Source organism: Rhodamnia argentea, chromosome 9 (assembly GCF_020921035.1).
Source record: "Rhodamnia argentea isolate NSW1041297 chromosome 9, ASM2092103v1, whole genome shotgun sequence".
In the NCBI taxonomy this organism is placed as follows: Eukaryota; Viridiplantae; Streptophyta; class Magnoliopsida; order Myrtales; family Myrtaceae; genus Rhodamnia; species Rhodamnia argentea.
The window spans coordinates 25,634,165-25,640,164 of NC_063158.1; positions in this window are offsets into that span (position 1 = coordinate 25,634,165).

Sequence of the window (6,000 nt, forward strand, 5' to 3'; positions counted from 1 at the left end):
TGGATCCCTTCGTCCGAAAGTCTGGTTCGGATCGCTTCATACTGAACCATCGATGCTGGGATAAGCCTGCCGCGCCGCCGTTTCTGGTCTAGCCTACCATGCGCATCGCCACTAGTACGAGCTCGCAAGGCACCTTCACTCCGTTGGCTACCGTCGACGCCGGGTGGTTGCAAGCGTTGTCCATACCTTCTCACCCAAAAGCTCTCCGTTTATTTTCCTTTTCTCTCACGTGTCTGCAACATTCGACTGTCTTGGCACCATAGTCTCACTTTCCAGCGCTTCTTCGCGTCGCATTTGATCCGGGGCTTCCTCCCCAACTCTGACTCATTCTAGCCCGGCTTCGTTCCGAGGTCCACTGCGAGCCGAAGGCTTCACAAGATCTACTTCACGCCGGCACCTCACTGGAACCCGACCGGTAACACCAAACTTTCCATCAGCTCTGGCGACCCTTAGCAACACTTGACAGATGACTATGGCTTCGCGGCAAGGTTCCGCAGAGGCTACCAAGACCCATTACGCTCTCCACTCAGGCAGTTGAACCCCCGCAAGATCGTCCGCGGCAGATCCAAATACCCACTGCTACGACGGTGCTATGAACGACTCGTCGAGCGATCGAAACCAGGTGGAGGTTTAAACACGCAAAAGGCACCGAAACCGACGGTGAATAGAGACACAACCATAAGCAAAGGCAATGCATAGATAAAGGAATAAAGTAAAGCGAACAAGGGAAAATGCTGGAGCAGACATTCTACGACCACATACTAGGTGCCTACAGACTCGACATATAGGAAATGAATGTAGGAAACGACAATATCAAATAAACGTAAGAGAGAAAGCAGGATACTGGGAGAATGGCCCGGAACTCGCGCAAACCAGTGAGCATGAGACTCTGGTCTGCCGAGTTCCGCACGGCCCAAGACAGAGTCTTGGGTGCTCACGCGAGGCCTACCTAAATGGCGATGGGGGATGACGCACGAGGGCTAGAAACGGACGACCTTCTTGCTCTTCCTTGTGCTACCACCTCCCCCTCACCAGAACAGACTCTCTGTAAACTCCCCTTTTTTTCTCTTTTTGGAACTGGCCGTATATTTTTTTTGAGCCGACCCTAGGGCCTACCATCTCAGTCCTGTTTTATGCACGTCTTGCCTCCTTCAGCAAGTTTGTTTCTGTGGACGGGAGTAAAATTCGTTTGACATCGACGTGGTTGATGAGCGACCACGTGCAGTGTGTGGTGAAATTGTAGTGACGTAAGTTGATGAGAGAGGGAGTGATGTGAGTTGAATGAGAGAAAAAAAAAAAAAAACCGTGAGGGAATGAATGTGGGCTAAAAATGGGCTGTGGGAAATAAAAGGAAGAGAAGATGGGTTGCGGACAGGGCCCAAGCGAGAAAGAAAAAGAGGGAGACAACTGGGCTGCTAAGAAGAAGTCCATCCAAAGGGAGAAAAAGGCCCAAATAGGGCAATGGACGGGCTGGCCCCGCGGATTGAATTCGCGAGCCACAGTCTGCCCGCGCAGCTCCGGGCCTAGTCGCCCGATCCATTTTCTTCTTTTTCTTTTTTAAATAATAATAAAACTAAAAAATAAATATAAAAATAAAATAAAATAAAATAAAAAATGAAATTTAATTAATTTTTTTATTTTATAATAAAACAAGAAAATATGCATATTCAATAGCTTGACATTTTTTATATTTTACAAAGAAAATAAAATTCGGGATTGCCAAAATTAGGTGTCAACAATTGCCTCTCTTGGAATGAGAGCTTGAAGAGGTTTCATTCCAAGACGAAAGGACACATAATTTTGTCTGTAAACTAACTTGATAGTGCTTGGGAAAACCGTCAAAGCAACTATCGAGACCAAAAATTGAGGAGATTCACTCGGAGAACCGGCTCCGGGGTTGCACGCCTCTCGGTATCTACGCATGCAAGGTTAACTGAAACAAACAAAACTCTAGGACGACCGTATAAACGATACGGGCTTGGCCCTCATATGGAAATGGCACGACCTTATAAATGATACGGGCTTAGCATTGACTTGGCAATGCGTTTGTTCTGGGCTTTAAGGCTCACCGGGCTTGAGGGGACTTGCTCGGGGAACTAACTCTGAGGCTGCACGCCGCTCCGTACCTACTCCGGCAAGGTTACCTCAAACAAACACACCTCCGGGATGACCATATAAGCGATACGGGCTTGGCCCTTAGAGGAAAATACATAGTTCACGATATTCTAACCCATGAAAAGGTAATTTGAAAAGACTCGGTTCATGGTCTTTGACCCATGAAAAGATGATTTTGAACAAGTCTCGATCCATGGCCTTTGACCCATGAAAAGGCAATTGAAAAGTCTCGGTTCACGGTCTTTGACTCATGAAAATGCAATTTTGAAAAAGTCTCGATCCACGATCTTTGACTAATGAAAAGGCGATTGAAAATTCTTAGTTCACGGTTTTTGGCCCATGAAAAGGCTATTGTAAAGTCTCGGTTTACGGTTTTTCACCCATGAAAAGGCAATTTTGAAAAAGAAGGGAAATTGGCTTAGCATTGTGTTATGATCACTAGAATGAGAAACCCGCTTATGGAACGGGGCTTCGAGAAGCTAAAGTTCACCTTACCTGTCCAAAAAAGTTAGCTTCAACGAATAATTATACCAATGGGGAGAGAGTGCTACTCGAGGCTGAACTTACACTTTGGCCTTTGGAGTATATTCTCTAGATTGCACGGGACAAGCTCTCGACCTTAGCGGTTGCATGTTGATCGGAACTCTCCGAATGAAGTGGAAATATTGCCAAGGAACTCTGATACCGCGACTTATACTTGCGTGACTTGGCTCTTGATAAGCGCTTGGCGTCATATCTATCCAAACAAGGTTAGCTCAAACAAATACTAACGCCAATGAACAATTTTGATAGGTTCCTTTACAACTTAAAACTCCGCTGAGATAACCGAACCGGTCACACTGGGTCCATACACAATTGAGTACTTATGAAACATGTTTGGAATGATGGGTAGATGACATTAAATGCATGGGCAGATAGAGCTAAGTTTACCTCTTTGGGAAGCTACTTGGTGTGATGCGATACCAAAATCTTCTCATTCGGATAGACAACATCGCTGACCGTTGGACTCCATGGAGAAAATTAATTAATGGGAGAAGTGTCATTCCTGAATTTTTTTTTTTGGGTGAAAACTTCGATTAATGAAAATAATAATTTTGCTTCATGAAAAAGATTTATTAAGCATGCCAAGCCAAGATCCTTAATTTGAAAGGGCTTCTCACACACTCTCGCTAGTGAATATTTCTTGATCTCAATCGCTCACTTGAGGGTTACGGGATAAATACTCTCGAGACCTCGCACTCTTTTCATGTTTAAGGTTTCAAACATATTCGCAATGCGTACATTGTTGATCAACATGAAAGGTCTTTCAGGGATCATAATGTTAGCTTAGTCATGGGCTTACATAAGGGGTTTCTCCCGCTTTGAGGCCATACTGGGGAAACATTTGAAATTACTATCTTCATCGGGTTTACAAGTCAAGAACCTAAAAGATAAGACAAGAAATGATTGACTCCACTCCTTCAAGCGGTAGCTTCTTTGCAAAATCTTCATGTCAACTCGAAACATCCCAATCGGAAAAGTCTTTGGATGGGTTGTAATGTCGGTTTGGGAAGGCTTATAGGCTTTGATGATTTTTTTTTTATGGGGTTTATGAGTTGGTGACCATCTTGGTGTCTTTACCAATCTCGCTCCATCTGGGGAAAGCATATGACTCTGGAGATCGCAACATGCCTCGAGAGTCCAATCGGTTTTCTATTTTTGCTTGGCAAGAAAAGAGTTTTTCTCTATTTTCTGCATTTGTTTTTGTTCAAGGCAAGATCAATGCTTTTCTACATTTGGCTTTTTTCTCTATGGGCTTTGGCCTTGCTTTTACTAGGCATTTTGCTTTTTTTTTTTTTATGAGCTCATTGGACTCTTGAGACATGTCACATTGACCATTTTTCTGGTAAATCATTCATCTTGCCCCAATTTGCGGAGATGATCACCACTCTGGTTTATAAATGAATGATTTCGGGCTCAACTTGGCTAGCAAATGGTATTTAGTGTTTGGGTAGAGAAAGAAATGCTCTTATTCATTTTGGGACCCGTCGAGCCTCCATAAAGATTTACCCGAAGTTACCACACAAAGGTTAATGCAAGTGAAGACAATTAAATCTTTCTTACCTTTCTCCAAGCGATTTTCAACTACGATCTCCTGCATTTGCCCCGGTGTGGGGTGGTTCTTGACAGGGGTATTTTGAATTTCTCCTTTTGTCACCTCGGCCCATGTATATATTGCGAATGGATCCTCTATCCCAAGACATGAATTTTGTTCTCACTTCACTCGGTCTTAGAGTGTATCGGGGGTGTATTTAGGTGGGGCTTGCCTTTCATCCTAAGCACTCTCACTTGGCAAACTCAATATCTCCGCTTCATTAGGCAAAATCATCTGACCAAATGAACCGGCAGGAGATTTCAAAGCAAGATGCATGTATGCATGAATGGACGCACCAATTCGGTGAACGTGGATGCTTTTTATTTTTTTTGGGAAACAGATGCGTTTACTCCAATATGACCGGAAATGAGATGTTTTAACAATGCTTTATGGACTGAACAATTGTTATGACACGACCAAGGATGAAACATTTGAGCAGTCATGCATCTTACAAAAGTTTTAGAAGAAAGATACTTACCTAGGCTAGAGTGGCCAATTAACCTTTTATATCTAATCCTCCGAGGATTCATGCTAGCAGAGCATCTTGAGATTTTGTAAATTGTCCCATTTGACTAGTTATCGGGAGTGTCTAGTGCACCGCTGAATGGTGACACAGTTCTTCGCAGACCCACTACTGCAGAAAAATGATACGATCGACAAAAATTTTATTGCTTGAAGCTCAATCTTCAATACGGAGAAGGGAAGCACCTTAATGCCTCATCTAGTTTTCCACCGGGGTGAAGTATTATCTTTTTTCTACAAAAATGAAATGGACGCAAAAAGTTTTTTATTATTGCAAAAAATGAAATGAGTGCAATTTTCTTTTTATTATATTTACAAGGGAGCCCCCCCCCCAATTTTTACAATGTGGCTCACTGGGATGCCATCCCGGGGGTTCGAACCCCGGTCGCGTCCGGACCACCTTCATTCCCCTAACCACCAGGCTATGGCGCTATTGGTATCATGTGGAGGGCTTCGCTTTTATTTAAGCGATCCCACCGAGGTGAGGCATGACTTTCCATGTGACTTCGGGCGTCGGTCATTTGTATGTTCGCTTCCACTAAGGCGCTCCAGATTGAGTTAATCTAGTCATTTGGCTCGGGTTCATTGAGTATCACACCTAAATATGTAGCACAAAAATGATATACATGTATGCATGATATGTATGATGCTAACAATTGGAGTGACTCAAATCCGCACAGGAAACAACCACCGGGGCCTCTGATTTTATTCATGGGAAGTACTTTTTCACCATATCGGCATTTACAAGATTCGACCAGACCTAGCCATCTATCTCGCCTAAAATCAACGTGCTACTAGAGAGGACTTTCTTGATCACATATGGCTCTTCATAGTTCGGTGTGAATTTGCCTCCCGGGTGCAGTATAAATGCCAATCTCTTCTTCAATACCAAGTCATCGATCTCGAAATGCCGGGGATGAACTTTATGGTGGAATGACTTCGCCACACGCTTCTAATAACATTAACCGTGACCAGATGCCCCAGTCTTTTCTCATCGATCATATTCAACTGTTCATATCTCTGCTGAATCCACTCTGCTTCCGATAGTTTCAATTGTGATAGAATCTTGAGTGATGGAATCTCTGTTTCTACTGGTAGAACCGCTTCCATACCATATACCAATGAGAAAGGATTTTCCCCGGTTGAAGTATGGATTGACGTCCGGTATGCCATCGGTGCATAGGGCAGCCTCTTATGCCAATCCCGATAATTCTCTACTGTCTTGGATA